This window comes from Lemur catta, chromosome 14 (assembly GCF_020740605.2).
Source record: "Lemur catta isolate mLemCat1 chromosome 14, mLemCat1.pri, whole genome shotgun sequence".
Classification (NCBI taxonomy): domain Eukaryota; kingdom Metazoa; phylum Chordata; class Mammalia; order Primates; family Lemuridae; genus Lemur; species Lemur catta.
Window position 1 is genome coordinate 63939852 of NC_059141.1, and position 25194 is coordinate 63965045.

The following is a 25194-nucleotide window of genomic DNA, read 5'->3' on the forward strand; positions in this document are numbered from 1 at the left end:
AGGCCTCCTCCCCAGCCTGAGAAGCTTCTACTTCAGGGCCTGGTGTCCAAATCCTACAGTCTTCCAGGCAGAGCTGTGGCCGCTTTCCAGATAGAAGTAACCCTGCCCTCTCCACTTCCCAACTCCTGCCACTACTGGGCCATCCTGTGATTGGACAGCAGCAGGGGACAGCCCTTCCCAGCTTTCAGCGCTGCTTCCACGCATCCTCTCTCTTCATGACTGCAGCAGGACGGTGAGGGACACAGCAGGGCCTGGATGACCCCATCGCAGGAGGAAAGGGAAGCTCCAGGGTGATAGCCACTTGTGCAGGGACACCAGGGTAGAGTCAGGCAGGCTCCACAGAAGTCTACATTGTGTAATTCCCAAATGAGCCACTTTCCCCAGGACCTACTGCCTGTAATTACTGGACTCTCAGCACTTTCTTCCTCACATGACCGTTATTCATGAACACGCTGTCCCTTTCTCACTCTTGGATCCCCTCAATTCTAAGTTTCTATCAATTATAAAATGCCAGTGATTTAATTAAAGTGCTTTAGAAGGGAAAAATCATCACATTAAATAAATACACAACTCAAAAATGAGACTACTCAGACACTTTCAACCGCGCGAGGGAAGAAGCCTTTCTTGAAGCAAAGGTGATCTTTCAGACAGGTGACTGAGAGGCCCCTCCTGCCAGGGAGGCACAGAAAAGAGAATCTCTCCAAGCGCATCTGCCCCTCCAGCACCGCCACGGAGCCATGTCCCCATCTCAGCTGCCCTGTTAGGGTAAATGTGTCACGGCCCACAGGTGTGTGCGAGGAAATAACAGGAACTTGTGTTCTGATTGCACAGTAGCACCCCTGGGGCTTCCCCCCTCTGAATATCTGCACGTCTGCCCACCCTGATTCTCCCAGCCCTTTTCTCACCTTCCACACTCCTCAGAGACGGTGGCAGCGCCCCCACCCCGCACCCCGGAGCGCTGCTGCACATGCGCTGGGTGTGAACCCCTGGATCAGTGAGGAGCCTTGTGACTCAGGACCCACAGTCCCCAGCCACTGCACTCTTTTAATTGCTACCCTCCTCCCTCTCCTAAAGGACACCCTTTCTCAGGGCAGAGACACTGGGACACAGCTGCAGGGGCATTCTCCCCTGCCTCTGTTCCACGCATCGCCCACCCCGTTGTCTTCCCCACGTGGGGCTGCTCTCTTCTGGATTCCATCCAGCACTCAGAGTCAGGGAAAGCCCTGTGGGTTCTCTGCAGCATGTTTCAACATTATCAGCTCCCTGTATCTTCTGGCCAATCTCCACACAGTTTCGTTATGTGCACATACCTTTATTTATCTTCACCATGTATCTCTTTATATTTTGTGTGTATCCTTTTAAAAGCTGATATTAGAATGCTACTGAGAAATTTTCTATTATTACATGAAAAACACAAAAATCAACAAGTATTTCTCTTTTTATTTTTGCATATGGCTTTTCATATCCAGGCATATTTTGCTTGTAATTGATGTATAAATAGGTTAATCACATTAAATCATCCACCATCATATCACATATTGTATGTTGCCCTTTTCCTTAAATTATCAAACTTAAGGACCAGGAAGCATCCCCTTGGTCAATGGCCCATAACTGACTCTCTCACTTTCTAATCACTGGTACTCACAGTGTTTCTGTTGCTGTCATGGGCAAAGCTGGGGAAATGATCTCCACCACAATGATTTTGTTTCCTGTGAATCATCTGCGAAGATGAATTCTCAAAAGAAGAATTAATTATTTGGCCAAAGAGGAAGAGCAGTTTTAGCACTCCTGTCTAACACTGACTGTTCCTCTCCAGAAATGTCACTTCTTCAACTCTTTAGTGGCAGTGTTGTCTAATGCAAAGTTCCTGGGCTTTCAAATCAGGTGGAACTAGGATCAACTCCCAGTTTAGCCATTGACTATCTGAGGGCAAAGGATCATACCTCTCTGAGTCTCCATCTTCTCATACATAAAATGCAAATAATGAAACTGATCTCGTGGTGAGGATTAAAAGAGACTGCAAAGATCCAGTGTCTGGTGTGATCTGAGAAACCAAAATAAATGCCCCTTTATCAGCTAAGATGGACCCTAAGGTTAAGGAAGCAAAAAGTTTCCTATGGGCTGAGGTCTGAGGGCTCAGCTGGCATGGCAACTCCCTAAATTCCTACAAGAAAATAAACACTGTTGCTGAACTCCCTAATGATAGCAGTTATCATGTAAAATGTCAGACGCTTCCTGACTCTGATTACAACCCAGACCCTACAACTCTGATTGGACTGAGAACCAGCCTTACAAACATTCTTTCCTGATAAACAACTACAGACTTCAAACCAGTTTTGGCCAATTGAGAGAGACTGTGCACAAACTGTCTTTGTGTCCTATGGTTCAACTTTTGACGTAAAGAGCCAAATTACACTTCATTCTATCACTAAAACCCCAAAGTGAACATGAAATGTATGTTACACATGTTTACCCATTGTGTGTGTACCTGACTCCCTCATAAACATATATAGATTTTCCCCCAAAACCTGATGAATATGTATGATGCTGTTGTGTAATATGGACCCTATGAGGTATAAAACCCAACTTGATCTTTCCGTTTCAAAGACAGAGCACCTTCAGTACTGGCCAGAGACTGTCTCTTCCCAGTCTGCAAACTGATATCGCCAATAAAGCTCTCCTTTCTACTATTTAGCCATCCTGCTGGCCATTTGGATAACACTGGTGTATTGTAGATACTAAACCCATTCTTCTTAGCCTGTGTACTTTCTTTCTTCTTGGAATTATTTTTAACAAGTAACTTTTCACTTTCCCAACTTCTCATTCTTCTTGAACTGTGTTCCCCATGAAAGCTTCTAACCACAAAACAAGAATTATCATTTCTCCAAAGGGGACAACAGAAGTACAAAGCTAGCCACAAATTCAAGCCACATATGTAATTTTAAATCTTACAGTAGCCACATTAAAAAAAAGTAAAAATAAATAGTTTAAATTAATTTTCAAAATATATTTTATTTAACCCAATATATCTAAAATATTTTTAATATGTAATCAATGCTTTTTAAGTATTGGGATATTTTACAATGTTTGTTGTTAGTTTATGATAACTTTAAAATCTGTTGAGTATTTTGCATTTACAGTGCATCTCAATTCAGACTGGACACATTTCAAGTACAGCTGGTTGTTTCTACATTGGACACAGCTCAGATCTAGACTTAGATTTAAGTGTTTAAGGGGTGCAGATGCTTCAAAGCAGACTATCAGGAATGTTGCCTGGAGATATCATTTCATCTGCACTTTGAGAACCTGCAGGGAGGTTACAAATGTGAGGCCCTAGTTGTAAATAAAGTGGGTCTTAGCTTTCAGGTGTGACTCAAGGAACTCTGAAAAGGTCATTTTCCCCCTTTCCCTCCTGTACAAGATAACTGCCTTCTCTGCCCCAGCTGGCTGAGCTACCTTCTTGTCTACCACGAAGGTCACTGTGCGTGGGTGTGGAGGGTGCCAAGACATCATTTCTCCACCTGATGTCTACTAGGAATCTCCACCCTGATATGTTCAAACTCATATTCCTGAATAACCACCACCTTCCAAGTCTGCATCTACTGCCCTTGACCCAGTTGAGTAAATGACAATTTCATTCTTCCTATTGCTCTAGAGTCATCTTTAACTTCTCTCTTTCTCCCACACCCTACACCTAAAATGTCATCAAACCCCACTCTCAATTGTCTAGAATCTGACCGCTCTGACCACATCACATTATCTCTACTACTATCACTTTGGGACAAGCCACCATCACCTCTAGTCTGGATTATTGCAACAGACTCTTAACTGATAGTCTTGCTTCTTCCTTTAGTCTCCTACAATCTATTCTTACTATGACAGTCAAAACGATTCTTATTTAAAATGCAATCATACAGTGTAATTTTAATTTTTTTTTCTTGGCTTCAAAACGGTTGACTACGGGCATTTAGTACTCTCTCTGTCCACTAAAAAGAACCAAAATAGTGAGTAGATAATCACACTTTGAATAGATCATCCAAGAGAGAACTCTGGAATTCAATAGAAAAATGACAGGCACTATCTAAAGCAAGAAAGAAAGGGGAAGCAAGGCAGCCTGCTTGGCTGGGATCCGCAGGGAGCCAGGACACACTGCCCACTATGGGGAAAGGGTAAGAGAGAGACTGTCAGTGGTCCATATTCTCACCATGGACTCCTACAATCCTAGCCACAGGAAAGCCCCTCGACCCTCACTAACATAGGAGCTGCCAGGATATTGGACAATGGCACTGCCCCAGGGAGAAAGCTCACGCTGGGTTCCTCACATTCCCTAATCAGCTACAGAAAGGCACCAATTTAGAACTGTTCCCCCAACAGACTGCGCACTGTTCTGGAGCCCCACAGCGATGGCACTGAGGTAGAAAAGAGGCATGTGCTACAGCCCCCGGACTGAGGTGTGAGAAACCATAGGCTGCCACACCTGGAGCGGAGACATAAGTGCCACCTGGGCTGAGGCACAAGGACCACATGAACTCTCCAACTCACTGGCCTAGGCTGCCATCGCTGAAGGCAGCATCAGCATCCCCCTCCCCCTGCCATTTGGCAGGATGGCAGCACAGCCACTGCTGCCTTCCACCCGAGCATTCCACCATGGCCTGGAGATCCCCCCACCCCTGCCCACCACGGCCAGCACCTATACACACCAGCAGGGATCCTGAGGACAAGTCAGCCCAGCCCAGCTTTGCCCCTTTCCCTCCTGTGCCAGAGCATACAGTCCAGGGGACAGGGGATTGCCCAGCCAGCTTCACCACCATTGGTAGCTGAATAATCCCCCAGAGGCCTGAGGCTGGGTCTATACATCCAGCCACTATTACCATAACTGGCCCCTACTTGCATTGACCACCAACACCAGTACATCACAGCCACTGACAACACCAGTACACACACCTCACCACTGCCACTGCCACTGTCCACACCACACTGGCTGTCCAGGGGCCCAACAACCCACGCACCTGCCAAGTCCAAGGCTGCCATTACCAGCATCTGAGAAAATGACCTGGAAGCCCAAGAATCAGCCTGCCTGGACCCACTAACACTGGTGCCAGTGTATATCACCCTGGGGTGCAAGGACAGGCATGCTCAGCCTACCACTGCCACCACCAAGGCCTGAAGACTGGCCTACCTGGCATCACAGTCCCCAGTAAAACTGCAACACAGCCTCCACTGATAACTGCACCCTAAGTCACCAAGGAAATTTCATATACTGCTTATGCTGTTTATAGCCAAAGAAATCCTACAAAGGCTCTATAAAAGAACACGATAATTCTCCAGAAACAAATCCCAATCAAAAAGAAATACATGGGAGAAAACAAAAACTGGCGGATTAGTGGTGACCTCCTGGTTCTCTGCTCCAAGAGAAGGATGTGAAGAACTCGGACGGCTACATATAAGTGGATCGCTCTCCCCACCCCACCAAGAACAGCGCTGTGAATCTGCAGAGAAACAGCATGGGATACGCAGCGCAGGAGAAAAAAAGGTGAATGGGAGATAGGACCGCAAAGACTGAAGCGTGCAAGATACACAATAGGGAATAGAGCGTGGGCCAGCCGCGCCTGCCTGGCCAGCCAGAGCAGTGCTATCTAACCCATAGGAGGACACCCGGCGTCTCCACCAGCCTCCACACCCACTCAGACCAGGGCCGCGCCTGAAGTCAGTGCAAAGTCGCAGCTTGGGACGGCAGGCTTTGTGGAAAGGAGACAATAGCAGGAAACATTTCGAACTCCCTGATGCTCAGTGCTGAGACAGTACTGGGCGGGGGAGGGACTGGTCTGAGCAGTTATTTCCCGTGACCATGTGAGGGAGTTTGGACACAGCCACCTCGCCTCTGGTGGTCAGCAGGACCAGAACAAAGCAGGTGCATGCTGAAAAGGGGGCTCTGCCCCTGGAAACCGCTGACGATTCAATTGGCTCAGGGCAGGACAGAAAGAACAGGACCCTCTGCTAGGCATACGTGAGACTGCGGGACAGTGATGCAGGGGGGACAGCTGGCAGCCTGTCCATTCAGCCCCATGAACCGGCATCTGCCAAATCCTGAGTGGTCACCTCCAGTGAAAGCCACTGCAGTTTGGGGCAGCACTCCTCCCCCAGCCCAGGGACTTTCATGCCAACTGCGGCGGGCTCTGCCCTTGGAGGTAGGGAGAAGCAAGAAAAGCCACTTTCTCTGTGTGGCTGGAGTGAATCCGTGGGACTTTGGTGCTAAAAAATAGTCCGCGACCTGTTGATTCGGCTTGCCAGGCCAGTGTCAGCAGGCGAATCTTGAGTGCTTCCTCCCAAAACTAGTTCTCCAGGGGTGGGTGGCCGCCATCTGTGGGATCTCCAGCCCAGAGATGCTGGGGCACGTGGTGGACTCAGGCAACACCCCTCCGCAAGCCTGGCAACTTTCACGCTGGGCACAGCGGGCTCTGATCTTAGCAGTGGGGAGAAGAGAGAAAAAACACTTTTTCTGTGTGACTGGCATGAATCTGTGAGGGCTTGGTGCTGAAGAATAGTTGGCAGCCTGTTGATTCAGCCCAGCAGACTGGTTTAGGTCATCTAATAGGATTATAACTCTAGGGCTTGCTCCTGGCAACTGGGTGGCTGCCAGCATTGGGATTTATGGACAGGGAAGGAAATATCTGGCCAGAGATCCTAGCAATTGCACCAATTAATCCCTCCCATCAGGAGCAGCCTCCCAAGTATGGTGAAAGAGCCCTAAATAACATATTAGCAGCTTCCCCTAGCGGCAGATCAAGCAACCATAGAGGCACACACACCCAGGCTTGAAGGGGCCAGCTCCAATCTATCTTCCCCTTATCCCCACCTTAAGGGGGAACAGGGTCCGTGTAACCCTCAGGAGTGGCAAGACCCTTCCCAAAGATCTGGGTATTCATATACCCCATCTGGGGTACCAAAACCTAACACAGAGACATCAGATTACCTTGATAACTGGCTCCTCCATGCAAACTACAATCAACAACAGAGAGGGTAACCCTATACCTGAACACAGTGCCTTCCATCTCAAGCTATTATAGGACAGTAGAGTCAAACACACAAGTGCGATCCACCAGCTTGGAGCTAAAGCTGGGGGACAAAACTCACTAATTTCCATTGGCAAGAGGCGAAGACAACAGGTCAGAGGTAACCCAACTTGCTAAAACATCTCTAAGGCAATGCAAGATCAGCACACCTCTCCCCAACACTGTCAAGGAATGACCCTTGGGGACTTGGAGATAGGACCATAAACCAGTCCTAACACCTCCAGTTCTTGACCAAAGAGCCTGATGAGAAAGAATCAGTGAAAGAATGCAGGAAACATGAAAGATCAGAGAGAAGAGTCACTCCCAAAAGAAATCAGTAGATCCTCAACAATGGATACCAACTTAAACAAAATGATTAAAATGAAGAACGAAGAACTCTGAATATGGATTATAAGAAAACTCAATGGAATTGAAGAGAAAATAGAAACCCAACACAAAGAAGCCACAAGAACAATACAAGAAATGAATGAAAAATTCTCTAAAGAAATTGAAATATTATGAAAGAACAAAACAGAAATCCTGGAAATTAAAGAGGCATTCAAGGAACTACAAAATACAGTAGAAAGCCTTAAGAACAGGACGGATCACACAGAGGAAAGAATCTCAGGGCTTGAAGATAATGCCTATGTGCTAAACAAATCAGATGAAGAAAAAGAACACAGAAGCAAGAGATAAGAACAAAACATATAATCCCGTATGTGGGATTATCTAAAGAAACCAAATATAAGAATTACAGGCATCCCAGAGAGAGAAGAAAAAAACACACAAGGGCTAGAACATCTATTTCTTGGAATACTGGAGGAAAACCTGCCTGGCCTGGACAGAAATGTAGATATCCAGGTACAAGAAGCACACAGAACTCCCGGGAGACTCAATGTGAAAAGGCAATCACCACATCACATAGTTATTAGGCTGGCCAAAGTAAACATGAAAGAGGCAATCCTTCGAGCAGTAAGATGAAACAGCGGATAACCTACAAAGGAAAACCTATCAGACTAACTGCAGACTTCTCAAAGGAAACCTTACAAGCCAGAAGGAACTGGGGACCCATCCTCAATCTTCTAAAACAGAATAATGGCCAACCTAGAATTCTTCACCCATCAAAACTAAGCTTCATCTATGAGGGAGAAATAAAGACTTTCCCAGACAAGCAATAGCTGATGGAATCTGTGAAGACCAGATCTGCCCTGCAGGAAGTACTGAGACCTGCATTATGTACTGAACAGCGCAAAAGACACCCACCAAAGTAAAATCACTCAAGGGTTAAAGTCCAGATCCTGGATTTCACAATAGCTTGAGAAGTAAAACAAAACAATAAGAATTTATCGAACAATATGAACAGAAATCTACCCCAAATATCAATTCTCTCCATAAACGTGAATGGCCTGAATTGTTCACTGAAGAGACATAGACTTGCTGAGTGGATAAAAAAAAATCACAAGCCAAGTATCTGCTGTCTCCAGGAAATGCATCTAAACCACAAAGACACTTTCAGACTCAAGGTCAAGGGTTGGAAAACAAATTTCCAGGCAAATGGAAGCCAAAAGAAAGTGGAGGTAGCTATTCTTATATTAGATAACATAAACTTTAAAATAGCAAAAGTAAAGAAAGTCAAAGATGGTCAGTATATGATGGTGAAAGGAAAAACACAACAAGAAGACTTGATAAGTCTTAATATTTATGCACCCAACACAGGAGTGCCCAGATACATAAAGCAAACCCTGTTTGATGTAAATAGCATGATAAACAGTAATTCCACAGTACCTGAGGATTTCAACACCCCACTAACTAAACTGGACAGATCTTCCAAGCAGAAGCAAAGAAACAATGGACTTAAACAGAGCTCTAGAACAAATGGGGCTAACAGACATCTATAGGACATTCCACCCAAATAAACCTGCATATACATTCTTCTCATCAGCTCATGGAACTTTCTCTAAAATTGATCACATCCTAGGATACAAATCAGATCTCAACAAATTTAAAAAAAGAGAAATTATACCATGTATCTTCTCAGACCACAGTAGTATAAAAATAGAGATCAATTCCAGCAGAAACACTCACTACTTCACAAAGTCATGGAAATTAAACAATCTATTATGAATGACCACTGGATCAAGGAGAAGCTCCAGATAGAAATCAAAAGATTCTTTGAACTAAATGATAATGGGAGCACAAGATATCAAAATCTGTGGGATACAGAAAAAGCATTCCTGAGAGAAAAACTAATAGCATTAAATGCTCACATCCAAAGACAGAAAGTTCACAAATCAACAAACTAATAAACTGTCTCAAGGAACAGGAAACGGAAGAGCAAATTAATTCTAAACCTAGCAGAAGAAAAGAAATAACTAAGATCAGAGCAGAACTAAATTAAATTGAAAATAAAAGAACTATACAGAAGATTAATAAAACCAAAAGTTGGTTTTTTGAAAAGATAAACAAAATTGACAGCCCTCTTGCTAAATTGACAAGAACTAGAAAGGAAAGGACTCTAATAAACTCAATTAGAAATGAAAAAGAAGAGGTCACTATCGACATCAAGGAAATAGAAACCATGATCTTTGAATACTATAAAAATCTGTATGCCCCAAAACTACAAAAAATGGAGGAAATGGACAAATACTTAGAAACACAAAACCTTCCTAGGCTCAATCAGGAAGAAATAGAATTCCTGGACAGACCAATAACAAGCATATAAATTGAAGCAGCAGTTTAAAACATCCCAACAAAAAAAGTCCCAGACCAGATGGTTTCAAAGCTGAATTTTACCAGCCCTACAAAGAACTGGTACCTATACTGCAGAAATTGTTTCATGACATAGAGAAGGAAGGAATCCTGCCCAACTCAGTCTATGAGCCAATATCACCTTGATGCCAAAGCCAGGGAAGGACACAACAAAAAAAGAAAATTACAGACCAATATCCCTCATTAATAGAAATGCAAAAATCCTCAAAACAAAATCTTAGCAAACCGAATCAAACAGCACATCAGAAAAATAATTCATCATGACCAGGTGGGCTTTATCCCAGAGATGCAAGGTTGGTTCAACATACACAAATCTATAAATGCAATTCACCACATAAATAAAAGCAAGAAAAAAGACAATATGATTCTTCCAATAGATGCAAAAAAAGCATCTGACAAAATCCAGCACACTTTTATAATAAAAACTCTTAAAAAAATAGTCACAGGTGGGACATACCTTAAAATTATTAAGGCCATATATGATAAACCCACAACCAATATCATACTGAATGGGGAAAAATTGAAAGCACTCCTACTTAGAACTGGAACCATACAAGGTTGCCCACTGTCTCCACTTCTATTCAACATAGCACTAGAATCCTTGCCAGAGCAATCAGAAAAGAGAGGGGAATTAGGGTGTACAAATAGGGGAAGAAGAAGTCAAACTCTCACTCTTTGCTGACAATATGAAATTATATCCAGAAAATCCTAAGGGTTCAACCAAGAGACTCCTGGAATTGATAAATGAATTCAGTAAAGTCTCAGGATACAAAATTAATGCATACAAATCAGTGGCATTCATATACACCAATAACAGTCAAGCCAAAAATCAAATCAAAGACGCAACACCTTTCACAATAGCATCAAAGAAAATTAAATATTTAGGAATATATTTAATGAAGGTGACAGACATACATAGGGAGAACTACAAAACACTGAGAAAAGAAACTGTAGACAATGGAAACAGATGGAAAATCCTACCATGCTCATGGATTGGCAGAATCAATATTGTTTAAATGTCCATACTACCTAAAGGGATCTACAGAATTAATGCAATCCCTATCAAAATACCATCATCATTCTTTACAGATCTAGAGAAAATAATTGTACACTTCGTATGAAACCACAGAAGCCCTCATATAGCCAAAGGAATCTTAAGCGAAAAAAACAAATTGGGAGGCATCAGTCTACCAGACTTCAAGCTTTACTACAAGACTATAGTTACCAAAACAGCATGGTACTGGCACAAGAACAGACATATAGACATTTGGAACAAGACTGAGAACCCAGATATAAAACTATCCTCATATTTTCATCTAATCTTTGACAAAGCAGACAAAAATATACATTGGGGAAAAGAATCTCTTTTCAATAAATGGTGCTGGGATAACTGGTTAACCACATGCAGAAGACTGAAACTGGACCCCCACCTCTCACCTCTCACAAAAATCAATTCACAATGGATAACAGACTTAAACCTCAGGCATAAAACCGTAAGAAGTCTAGAAAAAAATGTTGGCAAATCTCTTATAGACATCAGCCTAGGCAAAGAATTTATGAAGAAGACTTCCAAAGCAATCACAGCAGCAACACAAATAAATAAATTGGATCTGGTTGAATTAAAAAGCTTCTGCACAGCCAAAGAAATTATCATTAGAGCAAGTAGACAACTTACAGAATGAGAGAAAATATTTGCATTCTATACATCCTATAAAGGGCTGATAACAAGAATCTGCATAGAGCTTAAGAAAATTAACAAGAAAAAAATCAAACAACCCCATCAATAAATGGGCAAAGGACATGAACAGAAACCTTTCAAAAGAAGACAGAATAATGACCAAAAAACACATAAAAAAGTGTTCAACATCTCTAATTATTAGGGACATGCAAATCAAATTCACAAAGAGAAATCACCTAACTCCGGTGAGAATGACTTTTGTCAAAAAGTCCCAAAACAACAAATGCTGGCATGGATGTGGAGAGATTGGAACGCTCTTACACTGCTGGTGGGACTGCAAATTAGTACAACCCCTGTGGAAAGTAATTTGGAGATATCTCAAAGAGCTAAAAATAGAAATATCATTTGACCCAGCAATCCCACTACTAGGCACCTAACCAAAGGAAAAAAAAGACATTCTATTAAGATATCTGCACTTGAATGTTTATGGCAGCACAATTCACAATTGCAAAGATGTGGAAACAACCCAAGTGCCCATCAACACACGAGTGGATTAATAAAATGTGGTATATGTATACCATGGAATACTACTCAGCTACAAAAAAACAATGGTGAACTACACCTTTCATATTATCCTGGATAGAGTTGGAGCCCATCCTTCAAAGTGAAGTATCACAAGAATGGAAATACAAGCACCACATGTACTCACCATCAAATTGGTACTGAATGAACAACACTAAGGTGCTCATGTGGTAGTAATATTCACTGCGTGCCAGTCAGGTGGGAGGGGGGTGATGGGGGGTGGGTAAACTCACAACTAATGGATGTGGAGTGCACTCAACGGGTGAAGGGCACAATTGTAGCCCTGGCTTGGGTGAGACAAAGGCATTATATGTAACCAAAATGTTTGTACCTCCATAATATTCTGAAATAAAAACATAGATATGCATTGTTGAGAAAAAATTTTAAAAAAAGAAATACATGAAATCCTGGAAAAATAATTCAAATTATTGATTCTAAAGAATCTCAGTGAGATACAAGAGAATTCAAAAAAACAATACAAATAAATTAGAAAAAAAACTCAGCATATGAATGAGAAACTTAACAAACAGATAGACATCTTTAAAAAAAAAAACAGAAATTCTAGAACTAAAGAATTAATTGAATGAACTACAAAATACCTTTGAAATCTTCAACAACAGACTAGATCAAGCAGAAGAAACAATCTCAGAACTGGAAGACATGTCTTTTGAAATAATCCAGTCAGACGAAAATAAAGAAAAAAGAATAAACAAAGCCTTTGTGCTATATGGGACACCATAAAGAAACCAAATATGTAACTTTTCAGTATCCCAGAAGGTGAAGAGAGAACAAAGGGGTTCAAAAATCTATTTAATGAAATAATAGATAAAAACTTCCCAAGTCTAGCAAGAGATTTAGATATCCAGATTCAGGAGACCCAGTGACCTCCAAACAGATATAATGAGAAAACGTCTTCTCCATGGCACATTATAATCAAAATGTTTAAAGTCAATGACACAGAGAGAATTCTAAAAACAGCAAGAGAAAAGCATCTAGTCCTCTATAAAAGAACCTCCATCACACTAACAGTGGATTGCTCAGCAGAAACCTTACAGGCCAGGAGAGAATGGAATGATATATTCAAATTCCTGAAAGAAAAAACTGTCAGCCAAGGATACTATATCTAGCAAAATTATCCTTCCTGACTGAAGGAGAAATAAATTCTTTCCCAGACAAGCAAAAGCTGAGGGAATTCATCACCTCTAAATTGGCCTTACAAGAAATGCTCAAGGGAGTCCTAAACCTGGAAGCAAAAGGACAGCATTCACCACTATGAAAACACATGAAAGTATAAAACTCAATGGTAAAGCAAATATACAAATGAGAAGGAGAAAGTACGCAAGTGGTACCACTACAGATAACTGCCAAACCACAATGACAAAAAGTAAAATAAAAAGAAGGAAACAAAAACTATACAAAACAAGCAGAAACAATTAATGATACGATAGGAACAAAAACGCACATATCAATAATAACCTTGCATATAAATGGACTAAATTCTCCACTTAAAACTACAGACTGGCAGAATGGATAAAAAAGAAGGAAAAAAACTGACCCAACTATACACTGCTTACAAGAAACACTTTTTACCTGTAATGACATATATAGGCTGAAAGTTAAGGGATGGAAAAATATATTCCACACAAATGGAAACTACCAGTGAGCAGGAGTAGCTATACTTATATCAGATAAAACAGACTTTAAGCCAAAAAGAATTTTTTAAAAAAAGGACAAAGAGGGTCATTATATAATAATAAAAAGATCAATCTACCAAGAGGAAATAATTCTAAATATATATGCACCCAACACTGGAGTACCAAGATTCATGAAGTAAATGTTATTAGATCTAAAAAGAGAGACTACAATACAGTTCACAGTGAGGGACTTCAACACCCACCACTCAGAAACAGATAGGACATCTAGACAGAAAATCAACAAAGAAACACTAGATTTAAACTGGACTTTAGACCAAATGGACCTAACAGATATTTTCAGAACATTTTAGCCAACAACTACAGAATACACATTCCTTTCATCAATACATGGAACATTCCTCAGGGTAGCCCATATGTTAGGCCACAAAACAAGTCCCAAGAAATTTAAAAAACTGAAGTTATATCAGGTATATTCTCAGACCACAATGGAATAAAACTAGAAATCAAAACCAAGGGGAACTCTGGAAACTGCACAAATACATGGAAATTAAGCAGCATGCTCCTGAACACTGGGTGAATGAAGAAATTAAGATGGAATAAAAAAAATCTTGAAACAAAAGAAAATGGAAACACAAAATACCAAAGCCTGTGGGATAAAGCAAAAACAGTATTAAGAGAGAAGTTTGTAGCAACAAACCCCTACATTAAAATGGTAGAAAAATTCAAAGAAATAATTTAATAATGCACCTTAAGGAAGTACAGAAGCAAGAACAAACCAAACCCAAAATCAGTAGAAGAGAAATGATAAAGATCAGAGCAAAATTAAATGAAATAGAAATTTTAAAAAATACAAAGGACTAACAAAATGCAAAGCTGGTTCTTTGAAAAGATAAACGAAATTGACAAACCATTAGCTAGACTAACCAAGAAGAGAAAAGACCCAAATAAACAAAATCACAAATGAAAAAGAAGACATTACAACTGATACCACAGAAATACAAAAGATCATCAGAGACTATAATGAACTATTATACACTAACAAATTTGAAAACCTATAGGAAATGGAAAATTCCTGGAAAAACACAACCTACCAAAATTGAATCAGGAAGAAATAGAAAATGTTCAAGACCAAAAATAAATACAAAGATTTAATCAGTAATAAGAAGTCTCCCCACAAAGAACAGCCCAGGACTAGATGAGCTCACCACCAAATTCTATCAAACATATAAAGAAGAACTAATACCAATCTTCCTCAAACTATTCTAAAGAAATGAAGAAAAGGGAATTCTCCCTAACTCATTCTATAAGGCCAGCATTGCCATGATACCAAAACCGAACAAGGACACAACATAAAAACAAAACTACAGGGCAACATCCCTGATGAACATAGATGTAAAAATTCTCAACAAAATACTAGCAAACCAAATTCAACAGCACACGAAAATGATAATCAAGTGGGATTTATACCAAGGGTACAAGAATGGTTTAACATATACAAATCAATAAATATCATACATCATATCAACAGAATAAAGGACAAAAACCATATGATCATCTCAGCAGACACAGAAAAAGCATTTGATAAAATTCAACATCCCTTCATGAAAAAAAACCTCTCACCAAACTAGGCATGCAAGGAACGTACCTAAAGATAACAAAGGCTGTACATGACAAACCCATACCTAACATCATAATAAATGGGGAAAAGTTAAACCCATACCTAACATCATAATAAATGGGGAAAAGTTAAAAGCCTTTCCTCAAAGAATTGGAATAAGATAAGGATTCCCACTTTCACCACTCCTATGAAAGTCCTAGCCAGAGTAATCTGGCAAGAGAAAGAAATAAAAAGCATCCAAATTGGAAAAGAGGAAGTAAAAATGTCTCTCTTTGGAGATTACATGATCTTTAACTTAGAAAAACCAAAAGACACTACCAAAAACTCTCAGAGCTGATTAAACAAATTCTGTAAAGATGCAGGATACAAAATAAACATATAAAAATCAACAGCATTTCTCTACACTAATAATAAAATAGCTTAAAAGAAATTAAGAAGGCAATGCCACTTACAATAACTACAAAAAAATGAAATATCTAGGAATAAATTTAGATAAGGAGGTAAAAGATCTCTATAAGGAAAACTACGAAACACTGATGAAAGATATTGAAGAGGACACAAATGGATAGATACCTCATTCTCAAGGATCAAAAGAATTAATATCATTAAAATGACCATACTGACAATATACAGATTCAATGTAATCTCTATCAGAATACCAATGTCTTTTTCACAGAAATAGAAAAAACAATCCTAAAATTTGTATGGAACCAAAACAGAACAAGAATAGCCAAAGCAATCCTGAGCAAAAAGAACAAAACTGGAGCCATAAGACTACCTGACTTCAAAATAAATTGCAAGGCTATCATAACCAAAACAGCATGGTCTGTTATAAAAATAGACACACAGATCCCTGGAACAGAACAGAGAGCCCAAAACCAAATCCACGTATTTACAGCCACCTGATTTTGACAAAGGTGTCCAGAACATATACAGGGGAAAAGACACCCTATTTGATAAATGATGCTCGGAAAATTGGATATCCATACACATAAGAGTGAAATTGGACCCCTATCTCTCACTATATACAAAAATCAACTCAAGATGGATTAAAGATTGAAATGTAAGACCTGAAACAATAAAACTACTAGAATAAAACATAGGGAAACACTTCAGGACATTGATATAGGCAAAGATTTTTATGGCTAAAACCTCAGAAGCACAGATATCTAAAACAAAAACAGACAAAAGAAGCTACATTAAACTAAAACATTTCTGCACAGCAATGGAAACAATCAACAGAGAGAAGAGACAATCTGTTGAGAGAAAATATTTTGCAAACTATTCATCCAACAAGGGACTAGTATCCAGAATATTCAAGGAACTCAAACAACTCAACAATTAAAAAAAAAATCCCATTAAGAAGTGGGCAAAGGACATGAATAGACAATTCTCAAAAGAAGACATACAAATGGCCACAAGGATATGAAAAACTGTTAAACTTCACTAATCAACAGGGAAATTCAAATCAAAACTAAAATGAGCTATCATCTTATCTCTTAGAATGGCTATTTTTAAAGGGGCAAAGAACAATAGATGCTGGTGAGGATACAGAGAAAAGGGAGCTCTTATCCACTGTTGGTGGAAATGAAAATTAGTACAGCTATGGAAAACAGTATGGGGATTTCTTAAAAACTAAAATATAACTAGCATACAATCCAGCAATTTCACTAATGGGTATTCATACAAAGGAAAACAAATCAGTTTTGTCAAAAGAATATCTGTATTCACATGTTTATCACAGCACTGTTCAGAAAAGCAAAGATATGGAATCAAGCTGAGTGTCTATCAACAAACAAATAAATGGGCCGGGCGCGTGGCTCACGCCTGTAATCCTAGCACTCTGGGAGGCCGAGGCGGGCGGATTGTTTGAGCTCAGGAGTTCGAGACCAGCCTGAGCAAGAGCGAGATCCCGTCTCTACTAAAAATAGAAAAGAAATTATACGGACAGCTAAAAACATATATAGAGAGAAAAAATTAGCCGGGCATGGTGGTACATGCCTGTAGTCCCAGCTACTCGGGAGGCTGAGGCAGGAGGATTGCTCGAGCCCAGGAGACTAAGGTTGCTGTAAGCTAGGCTGACGCCACGGCACTCTAGTTCGGGCAACAGAGTGAGACTCTGTCTCAAAAAAAAATAAAATAAAATAAAATAAAAATAAATGGATGAAGAAAATGTTGTATATATATAAGGGAATACTATTCAGCCATAAAAAGGATAAAATTATATCATTTGCAGCAACATGGATGGAACTGGAGGTCATTATTTTAAGTGAAATAAGCCAAGCACAGAAAGACAAATATTGCATGTTGTCACCCATATGTGGGAGCTAAAAATGTTGATCTCATGAAGGTAGAGAGAAAAATAATAGATACTAGAGTCTGGGGATGGTGGGTGGGTGGGGAATGAATATAAACATAAAGGTATGTAAAAGGTATTAAGTTCTATCGTTTGACCACAGAGTTACTATAGTTGACAACAATGTATTATATATTTCAAAGTAGCTAGAAAAGAGGACTTGAATTGTTCCCATCACATAAAAATGATACATACTCAAAGTGATGGACACATCAAATACGCTAACTTGATCATTACACATTCTACGCATGTAACAAAATAGCACATGTACCCCATAAATATGTAAAATATTATTTATCAAAAAAATGCACGTATACAACAGCAACAGTTTAGAAGATATATTTAAATGACAATTGACATGATATAAAAATCTAAACCACTTGGGAACAAATATAGGCAAAATAACACTAGTGTTTATAAAGAAAATTATAAAATTTTATTTAAATACTTTAGAGAAGACCTAAATAAATGGGGAGTCCAATCATGTTCGTGAATTGGAAAAGTCATTTTCATAAAAATTTCACTTCTCCCCAAATTATATTCCAATCAAATGTGAACATGGTTTTTCTGTTCAACGTGATAAGCCAATTCTAAAATGTATATGAAGGAGTAAAGTACCTAGAATAGTCAAGATAGATGAAAGAAGAAAAGCAGGGAAGACTCTTTCTTGAAATCAAAATTTATGATAAACCCATAGTTAATAATATTGTGTGGTATCGGCAAAGGGATAGTCAAACTGACAGAAGACCAAACAAGAAACAAACCTGCATACACATGACAACTCAATTTACAGCAAAGTTGTCATAGATCAGTGGTCAAAGAAAATGTATCTCCCTACCTTGCACCATGCAAAAAAGCCATTTCCAGGTAAACTAAAGACTTCAGTGTAAAAGGCAATATTATAACATTTTTTGAAAATAATATAAAAGAATAATTTTATGACTTTTTAGTGGGAGAGAATTTCTTAGGTAACACATAAGTATATATTATAAAACAATAGATGAATAGATTAAATTTGTTTGAAATTAAGAAATTCAGTCATTCATAGAAATCACAAAGAACATAAGCAGACAAGGCACAAGCAAAAGAAAAATATTTGCAGCATATAGAAAATGGCAAAAAAAGTAATATCCAGAATATGTATTGAATTATGCCAAGTCAGTAGGATAAAAGACAGATAACCCCATAGAGAAATGGGCAAAAGATTTAAACAGGAAAAGGGATCTAGAATAATCAAGAAACATATAAAAAGATGCCCAAACTTAGTAATTTGAGAAATGCAAATTAAAAACATGATGGCTTTTCATTTCCACCAGATTAGCAAAACTAAAACATCTGACAATACTTTCACCAAAAATGTTGGTGAAGATGTGGAGCAACAGAAACTCTGATGCATTGCTGATGGTTGGGTAAAATGACACACATACTTCAGAAAACAATTCAGTATCATAGAGGAAGTCCAGAGATATGTATAACCTACAAGCCGCCAATTCTATTTCTAGAGTATATACCCTAGAGAAATTCTTGCAAACACACCCCAAGATATATGTACGAGAATAGTCCTACTGGCACTGCTTATAATAGGAAAAAAAAAAAACTCTAGAAATATCTCAAGTGCCCATCAGCAGTATCTCAGAGAAATACATTGAGTTATTTTTATATAATAGAATGCCATACAGCAGTAAAACAGGAATTAATTAGAGGCATATGCAACAATATGAAGGAATTTCAGAAACATAATTTTGAGTCAAATAAGCAAGTCTTAAAAGAATATTTAATTCTATATTTATAAAGTTCAAGAACATGCAAAACTAAATCACACATATTCAGCAATTTACATATACAAAGTAAAAACCAGAAAGAAAAGCAAGGGAACAATAAACCCAAAACTATGGACAGTAGCTGCCTCTCAGGAGAAAGAAAGAAGGATGGGCACAAAGAGGACTTCAAAGATGATGATGATCCTAAAAAAAAACTAATATGTCAGCCCACAGGGTTTACGTTATTTTTACTCCTTCTACTCTACACATTTTTTCTAAATTTTCTTTTCTATCTACTCAACTTTGACAATCTTCCCAAGCCTGTGGGAGTACAGCCCAAGTCCCAGGATGGACAGACAGGAAGGGTCTCCCTGACATGACCCCATTCTCTACCTCTCTGGCTGGGCGCCAAGCATGCCCCTCACCCCACTCTGCCATGCCGGCCTCCAGCAGGCCTCACCCTCCAGACCTTTGCCAAGAACATGTCTCAGAAGCACACAGGGCCCAGAACTCCCCTCCTATAGGTCCCCTCTTGGAAGACTGGAGCCTTCCCTGGCCTCCCGAGTCCCCACTCTCTACCCGCTGCTCTCCAAGCCACTTTAGCCCATGGCACTGTGCACCACAGAACACTGCTGCCTTTATCAGCACCTGGCGAGGAATGGCCTCTCACTAAATATTTGTTGAATAATTAAGTGGAAAATCATATTAAAATCAAAGTGTTCCTTGGAAAGGGTAATACATAAAACCCTTAGTTATCAAGTCAGCCCCTCCTCCCTTTAGATAGATTGGGACAAATGATTGGTTCAGTGGTGTTCTGGAAGGTTCAATTTCAGAGGAAGAGATGAGCCAGGCGGTCTTACTTATTCAGAAAATGTTGGTGATTCAAAGGTTTTTGTAGTAATTCAAATGAGAGAAGTGAAGAGGCACCTACTTACCTTGGGGCCACAGACCCAGCTCTCTTGGTGGCCAGTCGAAAGTGGTCCCCACTGCTCTGCACTGGTCACAGGCCTACACAGGAGCCTGGAGGGGGAGTCTCACAGGCAGCGCCCTCTCCCCATCCCCTAGACAATTGGCATGGGTCAGTGTCAGCCTTTCCCAGATGTGGCAGGGTCACCGTCATTAGCAGAACCACAAGAAAGGGCTTGACCTGCTGTCAGAGGATGAGGAGAACCACTGGAGCCTGGCGTGGCTTGGCAAACCCCAACAGTGACAGACACCCGAGCAGATACAGGTACCGGAACGGCTCTGACCACACGGGCTGCCTGCCCCCCACCACACTTCCTGCTCCTCAGCTCACCTCCTTTCCCACGTCCACAAGCCCAGACAGGCCCTGGGGAGCACACATGCCCCCACACACAGTCTTCCAGGAGACAACCAGTAGGCCCTGTCTGTCCCAGGCCCACCTCTGAGCTGGCCTGGCTTGGTCAAGAGCAAGGTGACCTACCTAGTAGGGTGGTAGTCAGGGCCTGCAGATGTCAGATGGCATAGGCCCCCTCATCCCCAGCCACAGCCCCTGAGACTCGGGGGAAGAGGGCTTGGCCCAGCAACGTCAGTCTTCAACGACGTTTCACTATGAATCACTTGCACTAAGACTCTGCTCACTTCCTGGAGAAAGCAGAAGTGGAGAGTCGGCAGATGCCTGGCTCTGCCCACTCCTCGGCCTATGAAAGAACTTGTTGAGTTCTGGCCAGTGACTCGCGCTCTGCAGAAAGGCCCCTTGGGGCTGTACACTCAGAAGTCCAACAATGCCGGGTGGGGCTAAGGACAAGAATAAAAAGTTCTGCCGATAGCATAGGTCTGAGATAGGTCTGAGCTCTGCATCCACTATTTACTAGCAGGGTGACCACTGGTGCCCATTTATCCTCTCTGAGCTTCTGGTAAAATGAGTGATGATGGTGTTTAGGTGAATGTAATTAAACATCCGTTTAAAGTACAACCCTGGACATTGTATGCGCTCACCGGCACTCTCCCCACCAGACTCAGAGCTTCTCACTTGGTTCCTTCCTCCCCCGAATCACCTCCTCCATAACTTGAACAAGCGACTGACAGTCCTCCAATGCTGGATGGCTAACTGTGAGGTAACACTGAAGTTGTGATAAAAGAAATTTTTGCATAATAGAATGAAATTCTCTGAAACGCACAATCCAAATTCTCATTCCTTTGGGTATATTAATGAGGTTGAACCATTCCAAGTCATCTATCCACACCATCACCCACACAGGACCAGCAAGCACATCCATTCACACACAGTGCCTGCTGTGCTCTCTGAAAGAAGAGTGTTGCCCCAAGAGCAAGGGCAGCTGTTAGCAAGAACATGAATGTCCGATCCTTAATGCCCATGCCAGCTCATCTCCTGTCCCCAGTTCACAAAACTAGCTGACCATTTATGAGTAACTGTGAGAGGCAATAGCAACATCATCTGTTATGATTAGCAATAAGGCTCCAAGATCGGTTCAAAGATGAAAACAACACTTGCAATAAAACCTCAGCTTTCAGCAATGCAAACTTGTTAGTAGACAGCAGTCAAAATAGGAGATCTATCCACGTTCAGCTCTGGGCCCCACACACATTCTGACACTATGCTCAGTCCCCAACAGGAGTGAGACATGCCAACATCCCTGCTTGAGTTTTCATCTCTCAACCCACTGTCCCTGGGCAGAGAACAGATGGATACTGAGATGTACAGTTCAACAGGGCACTATGGTTCACCCTGAAAGGAGTAACAGGTGCATGCAGTAGCATAGATATCACCTTGCCAAACCAGAATGGGCTCTCATTTGTTTTAAAGTAACAAAGCAACAAATTAGAGTCTGAGCTTAGACTATTTCTAAGATCCATTGTGTATAGTGTGTACCATTATGGGGCGGGGGAATGTTCATTTTCTTGGCTATTGGCACAAGATTCTTCTCCAGGGAGTGTTGGCTAAAGACAATAGACTAGTAGAGGCTGGACTCTTGGACTGTCGATTAGTTTGTACCTAGGATGGAGTTGCACTACACACGGGAGTAGGGTATAAGAGCAGAAATGAAAGCATGCATGTGGGACAGGCCAAGGGAAACAGACAATCTTGGAGACACTTGGAATCCAGTTTGTGCAGTATGTGCTAAAAACCCCTCCTTCATTGTCACCAATGAAATAATAAAGTCTGTAACAACATATTGCCTGGCAATCAGGGGTCTCTGGTGAGAACAGATTAGATGATGGAAGGAAACAGATTAGAGGGAGGGAGCATGCCCTACATGGGACAGGACTCCATCCCACGAGCGCACAGAGGAAATGCGGAGAGTCTGCCAGGGAGGAAGGCTCAGGGAGCCCCCCGAGGATGGACATGTATCTGCTCACCACACCACCACGCTAGGCAGCTGGCAGCAGGCAGGTAAAGAGTACTAAATTCGGAGTTAGAAAATTGGGGTTGAAATTCTCACTACTGTATTGAGACAATTGATATGTTTAGGTCTGTTTCTTATTTGTAGAATGAGACTAATGTGATATTGTAAGGAATAAATCAAATAATGTTTGCAAGAGAGTTCTTAAGCACTAAAAAGGGCTGTATAAATGCAAGTTATTATTACTGAAAGAGCTGCCCAAGCTAAGACATGGAAGCAGCTAGGGCAACTACAAACTGGTCATGTAAACATGTATTTCTGTTGAAGGAAAATGTGAGATTCTCTGGTTTTTTTTTAAAAAATCCAAAAATAGAAATTATACTTCTGCTTCCAGTTATGGCAGTATACTGGTACAGGACATACCCTCCCACTGAAAACAACTATAAAATAGTTCAAATATGTGAGACAACTGTTTTAAGGCGTTAAATAACACAAGACTATGACCCCTGAGAAAAGGAAAGCACACAAAGGGAGCACCGAAACTGCCCTGGCTTTCTGCCCAGGGAAGCTTTTCCTGCCATGGTGCAGGGAGATGGATCCCCAGGGGCAGTGATCTCCCTGAACCGAAAAGTCAGAGTAGTTCAAGCTTGCTGAAGGGACTGGAATATTCAGGGCAGGAAAAGAGTGTGTTTTGTAAAAACGCATTGCATGTGCCCTTGGCCCAGAGTTCCTGAGCATGCAGCGGTGAGACTCCAGGAGGCCTGGCAGAGGTCATCTGCCCCAAGGCTGAGAGTGGAAGGAGGTAACAGAGAATGTGCAGTGTTAGGAATGTTGGAGTTCCATCCCATCCAGAGTGGAGAGACCTCACTGAGCATTGTGGGATTTCATCTCACACCTCAGAAAGGGCGCACCTGAGAAATAAGACTCACACCCTAGAATATAAGCCAGGAGCTTGGAACAAGTTCAAAAGTGAAATAGAATAGCCCTATGTGATAGTTAATTTTATGAGTCAACTTCACTGAGCCTCGCGGTGCCCAGACATTTGGTCAGACATTATTCTGGATTTGTCTGGAAGAGTGTTTTTGGATGAGGTTATCATTTGAATCAGTAGCTTGAGAAAGCAGATGGCTCTCCCTAACGTGGGTGGGCCACAGCCAATCAGCTAAAGACCTGACTGTAACAAAAGGCTGAGCAAGCGGCCTGATTGCTTGAGCTGCAGCGTCAGTCTTCTGCCCTCAGACTGTAACTTACACCACGGGCTCTCCTGGGTTTCCAGCTTTTTGTCTGCAGATCTTAGGACTTTTCAGCCTCCACAGTCATATGAGCCAATTCCTTATAATAAATAAATAAATAAACATATGTACATTACATATATATGTTTATACATGTATATATTCATATCTCCTATTGGTTCTGTTTCTCTGGAGAACCCTAACTAATACAGCCTAACAAAGAATAAATGCAAAGCTGGCAGAACCAAAAGTATATGTCAGCAATTTAACTGCCAACCAGAACAAAACTCAATATAATGCAGTCTCCTTTCAATCTAACATTCACACTATCCAGCATACGATGAAAATTAAAAGAAGTCTGAAAAAAACAAAAAAATGTGACCCATAACAAGAAAAAAAAGCTATCAACAGAAACAGATGCCAAGATAACCAGATGTTTGGAATTGTATCACAAGGACTTTAAAATAGCTCTCAGAAATATATTCAGGACTTACAAGAAAATATGGCAAATTTCAGCAAATTTTCTTATAGAAAATATTGGAATATTTTCTATATTTTCTTATAGAAATTATGGAAGATTCAAATGTAAATTCTAGAACTGAAAAGTATATCTGATGTGAATTTTTTACTGATGGGCCCACAGCAGATTGGTGACTACAAAAAAGGGTTAATGAAGTTGAAGACTGATTAATAAAAGTTACACAATCTTAAATACAGAGGGGGAAAAGATTGAAGAAAAATAAACACAAACTCAGCTGCCTTTGGGAGGAACGATATCAAATGGTATAACATATGCATAACTGGACCCTTGGAGAGAGAGAAGAGAACAGAAAAGTATATTTGAAGAAATAATGTTTGAAATTTCCCCATTTCTTGAAAAACAGCAAATTGCAGATACAATAAGCTCAGTTAAACCCAAGTATCACCAAATGGAAAGAAAACCACACTTAGGCACATCATAATCAAAATCTTGAAAATCAAAAATAAAGATATTATCTTAAAAGCAGTCAGAGAGAAAAGAAATATTACATGTAGGGGACCAAAAATACAACTTAAGGCTGACGTTTTGTTAGAAGTAATGCAAGTCATAAGCATTGGAAAGGCATCTTTATATGCTAAAAGGAAATAACAAAAAATGTTAACCAATAATTCTATAGCCAGTGAAT

The 25194-nt window shown here is 40.6% G+C and overlaps 1 protein-coding gene across 1 annotated transcript in view; it reads right to left on the reverse strand.

Moving 5' to 3' along the window:
• The window catches only part of WDFY4 (WDFY family member 4), a 296219-nt gene extending 275170 nt beyond the window's left edge, over window positions 1-21049 (reverse strand). The window contains exon 1 of the mRNA XM_045569053.1: window positions 20915-21049. The gene's annotated coding sequence lies outside the window, so the exon portion shown is untranslated. The remainder of the gene's footprint in view (window positions 1-20914) is intronic.
• Window positions 21050-25194: the final 4145 nt, after the last annotated feature.